Source organism: Hemitrygon akajei, chromosome 3 (genome assembly GCF_048418815.1).
Source record: "Hemitrygon akajei chromosome 3, sHemAka1.3, whole genome shotgun sequence".
In the NCBI taxonomy this organism is placed as follows: Eukaryota; Metazoa; Chordata; class Chondrichthyes; order Myliobatiformes; family Dasyatidae; genus Hemitrygon; species Hemitrygon akajei.
This window is the reverse complement of record NC_133126.1, coordinates 71,044,070-71,061,211: the sequence shown is the minus strand read 5'-3', so window position 1 is coordinate 71,061,211 and position 17,142 is coordinate 71,044,070.

Here is a 17,142-nt window from a genome sequence, read left to right as displayed (position 1 = left end):
TTGCATGTTAATTAGATAACTGTAATTGCTTATAACAGCCAAATTGATTTTGAATTGTTTTTTTTTCCTATTTAGCACAGTTCTCCTTGCTGGCATCATAAACAAATTAATAACTTGTCCTGAGTTGCAATGAACAATTGAACAAAATGCATTTCCTTTGGAATGGAAATCTTGGTGATTCACTTGTGACTTGAAACTTGTGAACTACCACGTCTTCAAATGAAGTGGTTATATTGACTCTCCATTCCATACAACTCATTGGTTATCTATTTAGTGTTGGAGGCTTAGAAAATTTGTGGCAAATTTTCCATCAGTCTAATCCATGCTCAAGGTCAGCACAAATGAGGGCCATATTTACCCATGCAGGAAACATAATCCCAGGTGAAGAATACAACAAAAAAACTTAGCAGCTGTAAGTAAATTGAAGTTGAATGAATGAATTCTAAATATCCAGCAATCCTATTTGTAACCAAGTAAAATATTCCAATCCCCAGCAGGAGAGATTTCAAACAAGATTTGACAACATATCAGATAAGGAGAAGTGATTTTATGTTAGTGAGTTACGGTGGTGGCAATATCTAGCATTTGTTCCATAAATGAAAAGGGAGAGGTCACAAGCCAGCAGCTGAGCACAAGACCAACAGCAGAAGGTGATAAATTTAGGGATGTGCAGGATATCACAACTGGATCTCAAAGAGCTGTTGTCCAGAGGGGGATGTAGACAAAAGAGTAGGTGAGGCCGAGGAAGGATACAAATACAAGGCTTTTGGGAAACTCTGGGGTGTTAAAGCAAATAGGTTTGGAAATACTTAGCAGTAACTATCACCAACCATCACTGCAAACAATGGAATAAAGAATTAGATACTAATAGGCAAGTCCATAGTGTGTGGGGAAGGCTCATGCTTCGAATGTGGGAAGATGATTCAGTAGTCTTGTGATTGGTAGAGCCGTTGGCTTTGAGATTTTGAACGTGTGTTTTGAAAAAGTGGGCTGGACCAGTCGGGTAATTCTGTGCTATTGTGATTGGCAGAGTTGTAGGCTGATGGATTTTGAATGCGAGCTTTGAAAAAGTAAGAAAGTGGGCTAGTCACAATATTCAGCAGCCTTGAGATGGTTGGATAACCATCACTTGTCAAGGTTCAATAAAAGGAGGTTAGGTTTAAGCGGAGCATCCATTCTGGAAGCGGGACAGTGTTAGATTGTCTTGAGGGTTTGGCTCAAAAGGCTTCAGTGAGGAGAGGCAGAACCTAAGATAGGTTTCCTTCTTTCTTTGTCTCGTATTGCCTAGCTAGTATGGTGAGAATGGGTCCAGGGTCAGTGGTATGTTCTTCATGTCAGATGTGGGAGTTCTGAGATACCTCTAGTCTCCCTGATAACTACAACTGCATGAAGTGCATCCAGTAGCAGTCCTTCTAAACCATGTAGGGAATTGGAGCTGCAGCTAGATTAACTTTATCTTGTACGGGAGAATGAGGAAGTGATAAATATGAGCTACAGGGAGGTAATCACCCATAAGTAGCAGGAGGCAGGTGACTGTCAGGAGAGGGAAAGTAAACAGACAGACAGTGCAGAATACCCCTGTGTCTATTCTCCACAATAACAAGTATACCACTTTGGATATTATTTGGAAGGACAACCTGCCAGGGGAAAGCCACAGTGACCAGGTTTCTGGCACTGAGACTGGCTCTGTGGCTGAGAAAGGAAGGAGGGGGAAGAGTGAAAGGAAAAAAAGAAAGGTGATAGGGGAATCAATATTAGAGGAGCAGATGATTCTATGGTATGTTGCCTCTGTGGTGCCAGGATCAGAGACATCTCTGATTGGGTCTACAGCATTCTAAAGGAGGAGGGTGATCAGCCAGAAGATGTGATATACATTGCTACTTAAAACATATTTGAGAAAAGTGAAGTCCAGGAGCAAGAATATAAAGGCTAGATAGGAAGCTGAAAAGTAGGATGTTAAGGGTAGTAATCTCTGGATTGTTGACTGGGCCTCACATCATTGAGGGTAGAAATAGGATGATTTTACAGATGATTTGATGAATCTGTGGCTGAGGAATTGGTGCAGGAGCAGGGTTTCAGATTCCAGGATCTTTGGAATCACTTCTGGGGAATGGATGACCTGTACAAAAAGGAAAGGTTGCATCTGAACTTGAGGGGACTGATATCCTTTTGGGTAGGTCTGCTAGAGCTGTTGGGGAGAGTTTAAACTAGCTTTTCAGGGAATGGGAACCAAATATGGCAGAAAATGGGGCAGTTGGTTTAAAGATAGATGGAATGTATTGAGAAATTGTTAGGAAGGATAGGCAGTTGATAGGGCAACTTTGCAGTCAGTGGGATGACTTGAAGTGTATCTATTTTAATGCAAGAAGTATTATGAATAAGGGTGATAAACGTATGTCATAGGTTAGTACACAAAACTACAACATTATGGCCATTATGAAGACTTTGCTGTCACAAAGACACTTCTGGATGTTTCAAAAGGATAGTGGGGGAGTAAAATGGGTAGACAGTAAAAGAACTGGGGAAGTGGTATTTCTAATCAGGGATTGTGTCACAGCTGCAGAAAGGGAGGATGTCATAGAGGGATTGTCTACTATGTCAGGGTTGGAAGTCAGGCACAAGAAGGGAACAGTCTATTGTGTGAATTCTATAGACCCCTCCCCCCAATCGCAACAGAGATTCTGAGGAACAGATTGGGAAGCAGATTTTAGAAAGATGCAGAAATAACAGGGTTATTATCATGGGTGGATTCAGAATTGATTTGCTGCTCTTTAGTGAAAATGTTTTAAGTGGGTTGGAATTTGTTTGGTGTATCCAGGAGACGTTCCTGATACAGTATATGGACAAGCCAACTAGATGAGAGGCTATACTAGATCTGGTGCTAGATGATGAACCAGGTCAGGTGCCAGATCCTCAGTGGGTGAGGGGAGACAGTGACCACCTCCCTGACCTTTATCATAGCCTTGGACAAGGATAGGAGCAGATAGTATGGGAAATTGGTGGAGGAGGATTTACAATGCTATTAGGCAGGAACTTGGGAGTGTAGATTGGGAATGGAATGCACAATGGAAATGCAGAGCTTGTTTAGGGAATACTTGCATGGTGTTCTGGATGTGTTTGTCCCATGGAGGCAGGGAAAGATAGGGTGAAGGAACCATAGTTGCCAAGAGATGTGGAACATCTGGTCAACAAGAAGGAAGCTTACTTAAAATTTTGGAAGCATGGATCAGACTGGGCTCTAGAGAGTTACAAGGTAGCCAGGAAGGAGCTGAAGAATGTGCCTGGAGTTGGAGGAGAGATCCTTAATGAATACTTTGTAATTTGTTGTTACTTTTAGTTTGTCTGTCATCAGTCCTCTATGTTATGCCATCATTAAATCCATGCTGACTTTCTCCTATTAATCTACACTTTTAATTCCTTCCATGATTATTGTTTCTTCAACTTGTCCTATCGTCAAGGTTAGATTGATTGGGTTGTAATAATTTGATTTATTGCTGCACTCTTTTTCAGCAAGCTGTATGATATGTAATTTTCCAAACTTCAGGGACCACCCCTGAATCCAAATGTGTTTCAAAGACCTTTAACCTCTTTGGCTCCTCTTTGCCTAACCTTCTCAGCAACACACACAATTAAATACGTACATCACACCATTCATTGCCAACCAAGTCATTACAGCACTTTGTCATTAACTTCCCTTTTGCCTTGCAGGACACGGTGACCTGCCACAACAATATGGAGACAGATCATTAGAATGACACCACATGTTGCATATTTGGCCAGGTGCCATCAAATTTTACAAATAACTGTTCTTAATTATTAATAATTTCATGATTTAGTCACAAAACATCAAGAATTAATTGCGTATGAATTAGAGCATGGAGATTATGTGGCCCAGATTCTGGGCAATGGTATTAGTGCCCGACAACAATTTTTCTGAGAAGAAATTTATGCTGACTTCAGTGGTAGATACGGTTATGTGGCACCGATTAACAATGTGATTTTTGCAATGTAATCCCTCCAATTTATTCCACCACCAGTTAGCTCTGTCCTCATCCAGTAGGCTTCATTAACACTACCAAAAGCAAAATTGTAGGTGGGTTGCAAAGGAAACACTTTGTAAACACGAGATTCTTCAGATACTGGAAATCTGAAGCAACACACACACACAAAATACTGGTGAAACTCAGCAGGTCAGGCAGCATCTATGGGAATGAATAAACAGTCACTGTTTTGGGCCAAGACCTATTGCCAGGACTGACAAGAAAGGGGGAAGATGCCAGAATAAGAAGTGGGGAGAAAGGGGATGGAGGCCAAACAAGAAGGCGATAGGTGAAGCCCAGTAAGTGGGGGAGGTGGATAAAATAAGAAGCTTGGGAGGTGATAGGTGGAAAAGGTAAAGGGCAGGAGAAAAAGGAATCTGACAGGACAGGAGAGTGGACCAAGAGAGAAAGGGAAGGAGGAGGAGCACCAGGGAAGGTGATAGGCAGGTGAGGAAAAAAGATAAGAGCCTGACTGGGGAAATGAAGAAGAGGGAAGGAGGAAGGGAAAAATAACTCTGGAGAAATCGATATTCATACTATCAAGTTGGAGACTACCTAGACAGAATGTAGGGTGTTGCACCTCTGACTTGAGAGTGGCTTCATTGTGGCAGAAGAGGAGGCCATGGACTGACAAAATCAGAAGCACAATCAAAATTAATATCACTGGTGTATGTTGTGAAATTTGTTGTTTAGTTGCAGCTGTACATTGCAATACATAATAGTAAAAAACATCAGCTTCAATACGAAGTAGATGTAACAGGCTGTAAGGTTTCACTGCTAATGTAATGGTTTCTCTGTAGCAGCAATGTTTGGGTAATGACTAGAGATGATAACGGGGCTTTGGAATGTGGGGGCTATCCAATGAGAGAAATGTTGTTCTTTCTTGTGAGTCTGGAAGAGAGATTTTCACAGTCTTTTGTCGGGGAGAGAAGAAGAAAGAAGACACGTGTGGAGAGAGCTGGTAGACCACCGGATGGAGTGGACTGGGAGCGAGGGTCCAAGGGTCAGCAACGCTTGTAAGAGGTCAATGGTTGATGAATGGCCGTATCAGTGAGCTCCAATGTGCGCTTTTGACTTTTTCCTTAAAATGAGCCCTTTTTCTTTTTCTTTTCTTTATCAACTTTATATTTAGATTAAGATTTATAAAGTTCAATCAGTTAATTGCATATGGTGTACTGTCTGATATTTTACGGTGCAGATTTGTAACTGGGCAACACCTCACACAGCATCCACACAAACGAGATTTCTCAGTTTGGCGGGGCCAGAAGTTGTCTTCCCCGAGACGAACACGTGCCGGCTGAGCCTGTGGGTTACATATATGTAAACATTTATTAAATAAGTAGTGAAAAAAGAGAGGGGCTGGCAATCTGAAGGTCGTTAGTTTGAGCCTGAGCTGAGGCAGCGTGTGTGTCCTTGAGCAAGGCACTGAACCACACACTGTTCCTGCATGTTTATAGCCCAGTGGCAGTGGTTGGTGCAGTATGGACAAGACAAGACAAGAGATGGGGACAGAGAGATCAACAAAGGGGAGAGATGTGTCTGATATGAATCACCTGAATTTAAGGGCAGGGAGCTTGAAGCAGTACCAATGCAATCATCAATGAAGCACAGAAAGAGTTGGGGAGCATTACCAGGGATGCTTGGAATATGGACTATTCCACATAGCCAACAAAAAGGCGGGGGACCATGCAGGTGCCATGTCTACAGCTTGAGTTTGGGGGAAGTGGGATGAGCCGAAAGAGAAATTGTAGAGGGTGAGGACCTGTTCCGTTAGATAGAGGAAGGTAGTGATGGAGGGGTACTGGTCGAGTCTATTGTCGAGAAAGAAGCAGAGAGCTTTAAACCCTTGTTGAAGGGGGATAGAGTGTATAGAGACTACATCCATGGTTAAAACGATGATCTTTATGCAATATTTAGAGGACACACTTTAGTGTGTTTCATGAATGCTTCTGATGACTGACATTGCATTGAATGTTTTATTTGTAATTTTGCCATTCAAATAATTTCTGTCAGCTGTTGAAAAAAACTGCCCCAAATAAATTTAAACAGTCATGCAAATAGGAATCTTTTTTCCATTCAGGATCTTTCAAGTTAGCTGGATGCCATTACATAAACAACAAATATTATGAAAACACACAAGCAAATGCCCAACAGGATAACTCCAGTCCCCTGCCACGTTTGCCATCTACAAAGTCTGTGACTTGGACATGTGACAAAAATCTGTCTGTCAAGCTGCGTGCCTGAGCCTATCAGGCTGAAAAATCAGAGCTAATAAAAGTCAATCAGTGATTGTTTAACTTTACTGCTACTGCCTGAAGCAGGATTACAAAAGCTTAATGCATATCTAGAACTCAGCCAAGAATCTCTATCATGTGTGGAAAGATCAGTAAAAATCTGACCTAGTGGAAAATTTTAAAAATTCCCTTGGGTATCTTGAATAAATGTGGATTATTTTAGTTACATTTCCACTGCAAAAATTTTCAAATCCATTAAATGTTTTAATTCATAATTCCGTGTTGTTTATAATTAAGCTACACAGAGTGGAGCACAAAACAAACCTGCCATTCAGCAACTATTCTTCAGAAACTGCCTGACATGCAGCATTTGGGAGGGCAGAACAAGCAAAATGAATTTAAATTGTTTCATTTAGTACGTTGTTTTTTTCATATGGACTATATACGTTGCTGCTATTATATTAATCCTGAATCAAAATGATCATTAATTGTCTTTATAACTCCTTCATCAATTCTCCAGCTGGTTTTTAAATCTTAATTAGAATCAGTAAAGTCTTCATGAATAAATATAAAAATACTGCTTGCTGACTGAAGGAATGCAATTCATCTTTTAGAAGATCATTGTGAACTATGAATTACATTTCCAACATACTGCTCTGAATCATAGTATCATTTCAAAAGAGAAGAACATTCAGCCCATCTTGTCCTTGCTTCATAAAACAATGCAATTTGCCCCATTCCCCCCTCACTCCTGTGGCCTTGTAAATTTACTTTCCCCCTCATACCTATCTGATTCCTATTAGATATGGTAAGCTCCAGACCAGAGTTAAGAAGACAATGAAAAAAACACTTTTTCTTCATGTTCCTTGTGTGTGTGTTTTTTTTGTCAATTACTTTAACTTTGTATCTGAGTTCCTTAAAACTTTCACCATGGAGAAAGGTATTCCTCATTTTACCATCTCGATCCCAGTCATGATCCTATAACCCGCAATAAATCTCCTTTCCTGTCTGTTTCTCCATGGAGAACAAGATCAGCTTTTCCAGGTTAACCTCGAAGCTGAAGTCCCCCAATGCGAGGCACATTTTAGCAGATCTTTTCTGCACACTCTCTCGGACCCTCACATCCTTCCAGTGAGCAGAATCGGATCAGTGTACAGATGTGATTTAAACTGTACTTTTTGTAGGTTCAACATAAACTCTTTACTACTGTAGACTCTGACTCTATTTGTATTTTGTCAGAAGGTGGTGAATCTGTGGAATTCATTGCCACAGATGACCGCAGAGGCCAAGTCATTGGGTCTATTTCGAGCAGAGGATGATAGGTTCTTGATTAGTAGAAGTGTCAAGGGTTATAAGGAGAAGGCAAGACGGATGGGGTTGATGGGGATAATAAATCATCCATTGATTGAATGGTGGAGCAGACTTGATCAGCTGAATGGCCTAATTCTGCTCCTCTGACCTACAGTCTTATAGACTTATGGGTGCCTCTGCCCCAGCATATCCAGAAATAATCACGTGACATTGAAAGCTGGCTTCAACAAAAGCAACTCTGAAGTTGCCAGATCATTATTAAACTCAGCTGATTCAGTTATGTACTTTAGCGAAGGAAATTTTGTATCCTCATTTGACCTGCTTTAGATTTGACTCCAATTCCAGATCAATGTGTTTGACTCTTAATGGCCCTCTGCAGTGGCAGAGCAAGCAATGTAGTGCTACTGAATCTATTGGTCACTAAACAATAAGAAAATACAAAATCACAGAGCAAAAACTGCCTTAAAAGCAGCACAGAGAAAATTGTTAGAGAGAAAAAAAATCATAGAACTTAGAACATTATAGCACAGTGCAGGTCCTTTGGCCCATGATGTCGTGCCAGCCTCTTAACATACTCTAAGGTCAATCTGATCTTTTCCTCCTACATAGCCCTCCATTTTTCTATCATTCACGTACCTATTAAGAGGTTCTTAAATGCCCCTAATGTAACTGTCTGGGGCACCACCACAGCAAGAGTTAATGCACTCACCACTTTCTGTGTAAAAAAAACCAAAAAAACAACCTACCTCTGATACCCACCCCCCCATAATTAACTCTATTCACCTTAAAATTATGCCTTCTGGTATATCTATCCATGGCCTCTTCCACCGACATGATGAGGCCACACTTAGGTTGGAGGAACAACATCTTATATTCTGTCTGGGTAGCCTCCAACCTGATGGCATGCACAGCGATTTCTCAAACATCCGGTAATGCCACCCACCAGCATTCCCTTATCCCTCTCATCTCCATGCCCACCATCACTTCCCTCTGGTGCTCCTCCCTCCTTTCCTTTCCTTTATTCCATGGCCTTTTGTCCTCTTTTATCAGACTCCCCCTTCTCCAGGCCTGTATCTCTTACACCAATCAACTTCCCAGCTCTTTACTTTATCCCTCCCCCTTCAGGTTTCACCTATCACCTTGTGTTCCTTTCTCCCCCCCCCCCCCCCCACCACTTTTAAGTCCACTCAGCTTTTTTTTCTCCAGTTCTGCCAAAGGGTCTCGGCCTGAAATGCCGACTGTACTCTTTTCCATAGATGCTGCTTGGCCTACTGAATTCCTCCAGCATTGTGTTTGTGTGTTGCTTGGATTTCCGGCATCTGCAAATTTTCTCTTGTTTGTGATTGGCCTTCTGGTATTAGCTATTTGCACCCTAGGAAAACATCTATGTCTATCCACTCGATCTATGCTTCTTATCATCTTGCACACCAATATCAAGTCATCTCTCACCCTCCTTCGCGCCAAAGAGAAAAGCCCAAACTTGCTCAGTCTGTCCTCATAAGACATGCTCTCTAATCCAGGCAGCATACTGGTAAATCTCCTCTGCATCTCTCTGAAGCTTCAACATCTTTTTATAATGAGGCAACCAGAACTAAACACAATATAACAAGTGTGGTCTAACCAGGGTTTTATAGAGCTGCAACATTGCCTTGCAGCTCTTGAACTCAGTTCCCCAACTAATGTAGGTCTAGACACCATACTCTTCTTAACAACCCTATCAACTTGCACGGCAACTTTGAGGGGTCTATGGATATGGACTCCAAGATTCCTCTGTTCTTCCACACTACTAAGCATCTTGCTGTTAATCTTGTACTCTGCCTTCAAATTTGATCATCCAAAATGAATCACTTCATACTTATCTGGATTGAACAGCCGCTTTTCAGCCCAGCTCTGCATCCTGTCAATGTCCCATTGTAACTTGTGACAACCTTCTACACTAGCTGCAACTCCACCAATCTTTGTGTTCTCTGCAAACTTACTAACCCACCCTTCCACTTCCTCATTCAAGTCAATTATAAAGATCACAAAGAGCAGGCGTCCAGAACAGATCCTGTGGAACACCACTGGTCACTAGCCTCCAGACAAAATTCACTTCATCTGCAACTACCGTCTTCCTTCTATAGGCAAGCCAATTCTGAATCCATACAGCAAAGCTTCCCAGGACCCCATCCCTCCTGTCCTTCTGAATGAGCCTTCCATTGAAAACCTTATCAAATGCCTTACTAAAATTTATATACTGTACACCACCGCTCTACCTTCATCAATGTATTTTGTCGCATCCTCAAAGAATTCAATCAGGCCTGTGAGGCACAACCTGCCTCTCACAAAATTATGCTGACTATCCCTAATCCGTCTATGCTTCTCCAAATCCTCATAAATCCTTTCTCTAAGAAACTTCTCCAACTATTTGCCCACCTCTGAGATAATCTTCATTGGTCTATAAATACAAGAGTTATCCAAATGATCTTTCTTGAACAAAGGAATAAGACTTTCCACTCTTCAATTAACTAGTACTAGTCCTGTGGCCAGTGAGGATGCAAAGATCATCGGCAAAGTGCAGCAATCTCTTCCCTGAATTCCCATAACAACCTGGGCACATCCTGTCTGGCCCCAGGAACTTATCTATCCTAATGTTTTTCATATGTCCCAGCACGCCCTCTTTCTTAACTCAACATGTTCTAGCTTCTCAGCCTGCTTTACACTGTCCTCAAAAATGTCAATCACCACCGCTCACTGGTGAATACTGAAGCAAAGTATTTATTAATAACTTCTTCTACCTCCTCTGACTCCAGACAAATGTCTTCTTCTATCTCTCAGCGGGCCTACCCTTAACCTAGTCATTCTCTTTTTCTTCACATATGTGTGCAATGCCTTGGGGTATCCCTTAATCCTATTCACCAAAGCCTTTTCATGCCCCTTCTGGCTCTCCTAAGTCTGTTATAGACCTGTTTTGGGAGTAGGCAAATTGCTGTGGTTTGCTGTTGTCTGGGGCTGGAGTTAATGCTTGCCATGTTCAACATCATTATTGCATCTGCTTCAGTGACTAAATCAATGATAACTCTGTAAGCATGTGCATGAACATGCCGAAGTGCATCATTAACAAAGAATGTATAATTCATACAACCTTGAGATTTGTTTGCTTACAGATAGTCACAAAGAACCCAAAAGAACACAATTTAAAAAAAAGACCAAACTCCCCCCGCCCCCCCCCAGGGCCCACTGAGAAAGAGAGAAAAAAACACAAAACAAATCATATAAAAAATAGAAGTGAGCACCAACAACAGCATTCCAAACCAAATCTGGTCCTTAGATCCAAATCCCCAGAGCAGCCTAGAGTAGGTCCAACACCTCGGTGTTCAGTCATTGTATTAGTGGGCCAAATTGCTGCAAAGTTTGCAGACTCAAAGCACAGCAGCCAGGCGCAGTCTCACTGCCTAGCGCCGTGGAGAGAGAAGCCCCTGGACTTTCTGGGCTGACTATGCGGTGATATTGACTCTGGAATGATGTTGAACAGTTTCTCATTTGCCCTGTAGATTACCTCTCGTTCAAGTGAAGCTCACTGGAGATGAGGTGCAGCTCTGCAGCGAAAAAGATTGTGAGAAGCCTTGCTGGGCAACATTCCTTCCTGAGATTGAGTCTATAGCTGACGTGCTATTTAAGATCAGGGCTTACACAGTATCAAGGAGCTCAAAAAAGAGAGAAAATGTTCTTCTAAGAGGCAATTTTGAGGAGGATTCTCCACATTTTTTTTGATTAACAATGTCACAAGGTCAAGTATTGTGGTTGGTTCTGCTCTCTCCATTCCTCTTGGAGTTCATTTGTGGTGATCATGTTGACACTGCCTCAAGATGGGTGGACTCCACATTGATGTGGGCAGGAGTTCATTGGCCACTGTGAGAAGACTGTTGCGGAGGACTCTGGCAACGACATCCCAATGTAATTATCGCAGTCTCTATATTTGGAAATCCTCCTGGCATTGTATCGTTGATGTTTCCCTGCTATAGCCTCCTTGTCTCAGACATGTGAAATGAGGTTATGAATTCCTGACACGTTCCTCCACCAAGTTTCAGAAATTCAGCAGGGAGTGAGTACAGTCCCCAGTTTTGCTGATATTTCAATTGGCTTTTCAAATTTATGTTGGTCAGAGGAGGCAGTGAGGCTGAATTTTGCTGTGTGCTGCATTATAGTGTTAAGGATGGACATGTCAAGAACATGACTTGAAGAAAAATGCAGACACTTGGTGAATCTCACGTCTTTTGGCAGATTTAGAGACTGTTTTACTGGTAGAAACAAGAAATGATAAAATAATACAACAATTCTAAGCAAATGCCAAACATGTGGAGAAAGAAAAGGATTCCTGTAAGTACTGGTCCAGAGATCAAGATGGAATCAGAACTGATGAGTTTTCTCGGCAAGGGACCAGAGCACAATAATTTTGAAGAATAAAAAAAGTGTTCTTGTATATTGAAATTTTCTAGTTTGTTGTGAATATTCCTTGAAAATTGTTCATACTCAAGACTGATGTGAATACCTTAACTCTTTATCAGTGCAGTAATGTCAAATCAGTTCTTTGTCATTAAAGATTGGCTGAAGCACATGGTGTTGATAATTTTGAAACAAGTACTGAATGCGTACAATTATGGAGTTGTTATCTGTACAAAACATGCCAAGATCATCATATTTGCAGGTGGTGCAGATTCTGACAGACTTTGTAAAATAAGTGATTTTAACTGTGGGATTTAGTTGACTGTTGTTGATTTATTGTTCGGCTAATTTCAGAGCAATATACAGTGTTCTTAATGTTGTTTGAAATTGCTAAGCTGCTCAAATTTTAAAGATATTCCTTCACTCATTAGTTAATATACCTTCTTAAGAGTTTCAGATTGAAGTATAATTTCTAAACTTATCATACTAATGTAGGTTAACATGTTGTTGAAATATATTCAAACAGTTTTATGTATTCCTAAGTTTGTGTTTAAAACAAAATAAATGCATGGTAAATTTCTTCTATGATATATTACTAAAAATAATTGGACAATTGATTTTCAGGGTATTGCTGAATTAGCTGATCTTACTTAAGGCCTGATGCAGCCAGCACCTATGCTGCTGGGCAAGGAGGTTAAACTAAGCCAAGGTATCAGCTCCTATACTGTACCTCCTGCTGAGATCTTGTGTGAGAATGTTTCGTGAAGACAGGGTTACATTTTGAGCTCTGCCACTCCGCATAGCCCCGTACGCTGCTGGCATTCACTGACTAAAAATATGAATTTTGATTTATTTGTTCCCATGATGCTATGGCAATGACTGCATTTGTTGCCTATCCCAGTGGAAGGAATAAAATATGCAGAAGTGAGTGTAACCAGATTATTAGTCTCTGCATTTAACAGCAAAGCACTTCTGCTCCTATTGGAAATAAATTGGATTTTCCATCATGCCATCTCCCACAAAGGGTGGTCTTCCAGAGGGTTCATCCTTTGATTCACTTCACCCCATCCCCCTGCACAGTTTCCTCTCGGATATCTACCTCCATGGTGCACTGTGTTTCCTTTTCCTATTTTAGCTGGGTAACGTGGCCTTTTCAAGGCCTGCACCACACCACAGCTGACAGCAGGATTCTATTAGTCCACACTTGCACTATTTTATTAATGATAGGTCCTGCTATTCAATGCTGAAGGTCTTTCCCATGTACTTAGAATCAAAACTGTCAATTGTCTTTAATATTTTATCTTCTCCCATTCCAGTTACATGGTATGCCCATTTGATGTGTCTACTACACACTGTAGTTGAAAATGGGATTCTTTTGTCCCACTTGTGCACCATCTCGTTAGTGATGCAGTCCTGCTATTTGCCACTCAAGATCCTTCTTAAGTCCTTAGTATCAAAGCTGTCAATCTTTAATATTTCAGTCAGAGTCCAATTCCCTGTTCCATATTTCTCCACCAACAGTAGCACAGTCATGGAAAAATCACAATGTGTTGCCTTCAGTGATACAGAATAAACAGCCACTGATCAGTCCAATCTGAGCGTAAACTGATAACACCTCCCTCCGACACACAGGGACAAATAAAAACTGAATTATAATAAAAAATGACTTTTCACATTAAGAATCAATTTTGTTTTCTCGGTACAGTTTTGTTTGTAATCATTACTGTCTAGCCTATGTAATTTACATTCCTTGTTCAAGTTTTGGTCATTTTCTTCCTGTTTCATGTTTGGCTCATTTTAAAGTTCAACATTTTTGTTTCACATGTCAGCAGATTTGGAACTCAGCAAACCTAAGGGGTTCAGAATGATGCTGCACAGTTTCAGGAATTTTTATTTTATCCAGATTATGACTCAGCTGGCTAAATCAGTGCAGAAGATCAGGGAAATCCACATACCAACAAGTTTTTCTCCTGGGTCAATGTAACAAGTTTCAGTTGACTGTGTTGGTAAATTTACTGGATACTTTAAAAGTTATTTTTCCATGTCAAATATCCAATTTTCCCAGGAACTATTGAATGATTTTTCCATTTATAGTGATTTATATTGAGATGATCATAGACAGAGGAACAGACATTTTTATTAAAAAATGCTTATTTCTTGCAATAAATGTAATTTCAAAAGTATTAATAGAATTTTACCAGGTTACTACTTATAAATATGTCAACAACTGCTTTTATGTATATGTAAGAATAATCAGTATCATTCAGTTTTACAATCAGATTAAACAAATTCATTGAAGATTTAAAATTTGTTTTTAGAAACTTGAATTAAATCCTAATGGCTACAATTTTGCGTGCACTTAGGACACAATTTCCTGATAAGCCCTTCTACCTCAATATATTGAGTCCTTTTCATGCAATCTAATTATCTATTATGACAGATTAATGGTCAGAAATTAGTAGTAAAAGTCAGATTCCAGTTCTTCCAACATATGATAATCAAATTATTGAGATAATTCTGATTATTTTATTTTAATATATGAAGAAATTTAATATGATTTTCTGCAGCCAAGATATCCCGGTGCTCCTAGGCAACTACAGTCAGTGTTTGTATCGGTGCATAGAGCATATATGATTGTCCAAAGTTATACGACTTCTGACCTTTTCTCCTCTGCAGAAGAATCTTGACCTTCCGTTTCTAAAGATGAGCCCAAGATCAAGAACTTGCTGTTGGGGAATTGCAAACATGTAGCCAATCTTGCATCTTCAGTGTGCTGATAAAACAGCTACAGAGAGGGAGAAGAAGGGAAGCTGCGGAGTGACAGAAATTGAAACAATATGTAGCCGTTAGCTAGAGTTCAAAGCAGAATAGTGACAGATTATAAAGCACAAATAAGCATTGTAGGATGGATAATTGAAGCTTTCCCCTTAGTTCTTCAGGAGTTAACTCACTGACTACTGACGGATAGAAAAAACTTTCAGAAATGCAATTATTTTTAAGTAAAAGCCACAGAAAATTTCTTTGATTTCAGTTTGTAATATGCACCTTGAAGAACTCAAGAGAAGAGCTGAGCCACGGGTCTCAAACAAACGTGTATAAGGTTGTCACCTGTATGTCTCCATCTATCTGTCTGTAGGTTGGGGGAGTGGTTGTGGTTCCCTGTAATGTCACTGTGGGGGGGGGGCGGTGGTCAAGTAAAATTAGTGCTTGATTGACAAACAAATAAACTGCTCAAAAAGCTACAACTAGATACTTTAATGCCTCAGTCCTTCCCCATTTTAAAATACAGTACGGTAAACTTTCTCTTTTCTGTATCACTTATTTCCAACAAGCAACATTGACTCGTCAACTAACTCACGATCGTGAGCTCTCTCTGTTGTGGCAATTTGATAGCTGTGGCACAGAGTAATGCACATTGTGGCTGGTGAGACAGGATGTCCTTGTCTGTGTAAATACAAGCTTTTGCTCCTTCCAATTATATTAGCCTAAAGTGAACATATAGGGTAATAATATGTCAGCTACATAGTTATTTTTGCAAAAAAAAAGAAATGGGACTTGATTTGAAGATTCTTGTCTCTCTCAAGGCAATTGCCATGATGCTGCCTCAAATATGAAAGAATGTATGAAGTAAGGATACTCCTTAGTATCGAAATGGCCCCAGCAGTGATTTCTGGTTTCTGAGTGATATCCCCTACTTTAGAACGATGCAGTGTAATTCAGTGCAGTACCAACATCCTATTTATACAAAGCGTCAGGATGGGAAAGTATGAAAATCACACTTAGACGAAGGACAAATTTAAATACAGCTGACTCAGCACACATTTGAATACCTGTTATTACCAAAGGAAAATTAGGATACCATTCTAAAATGATATCCTTTGAAATGCATGTAACTCATTTATATGCTTCAATTTGCTTATGAATTTATCATGCACATGAAGAGTGAGTTTAAATAGAACAGACTCGGTACCTACTTAAGCATCTATTTCTTTTACCAACAGGAAGCAGAGATACTCTTAAAGGGATAGTCACTGAAATAAATATAATAGATTTTGTTGGTTCAATTTATGGTAGGAATTTATGTTGCAGTTCTTCGACATGTGAATGCATCTAAATTATCTGGTGTTACTACATTGAAATGCCTAGATGCATCACAGACTAGGTGTGACAGAAAATGATAACTTTGATTTGTCCATTGATCTGATTTTTATTTTGCTCTGGAATTCATCTCTTTCACTAAAAAATTTAGCTGCTTGCCTTACTTTATCCTAAAGGCTTTAAGCCTGATTTACATCTCCTAAGACAACTGTTGGAAGGGGTTAATGCTCCAGGAATTCTACTGTGTGGTAAGTTTTTTGATGGGTTAGCAGGCAGTGGAGAATTCAACATGTGACTCTTTGACTGCACTGCAGAATGAAACCCAAATTAACTTCAGCACCTTGGGGAGATATCAGAGGGTCTTCAGCATTACGTGCTGTACTGACAAGCTCCACTTAAGCCAGCCTATGCTTCCCAAACAAGTATTTAATCTCTTCATTAAAGATATATGAAGCTGGAAATCGATGTGTGCATCAACCATTCTATTGCTGATTAGAATCTTTTTCTGGTCTAACTATTGTACCTCTAACATTAGAGACTTTATTTGAGCTGGAGATCTATGACATATCTGGAATGTAGTTTAAAACTACAAAAATTGCTCTAAATGTATTTTAACAGATATTATACCTTTGGGAAAGTATTTTTATAAATTAATTGATGTGGGTATTTTATTAAAGATGCTGCAGGAGCTGTAGATGGCTGTCATTAGAAATATATATTTCATGTAAATATCAACAAGATATTTTTAAGTCTTACAAATGGAGCATAATAAAAAATATCCATATGATTTTAAGATTAATGTGGGCAGATCTTTAATACTTTTTGTCAGATCTTTATACTTCACATTTTGTGGTTTTCTTTGCATTTTATTTTGAATAGCATGGGTTTGCCTGAGCATTTTTCCCTCACGATCAGCCTTTGTCTCTGTAAATTCTTTTAATATAATCACTACGGAGACATCTCATTCCCGGGACATATTTTATTTGCCATCTTAAGGCCCTGCACTGTCTTGATGAATTTACACAGTACATCAC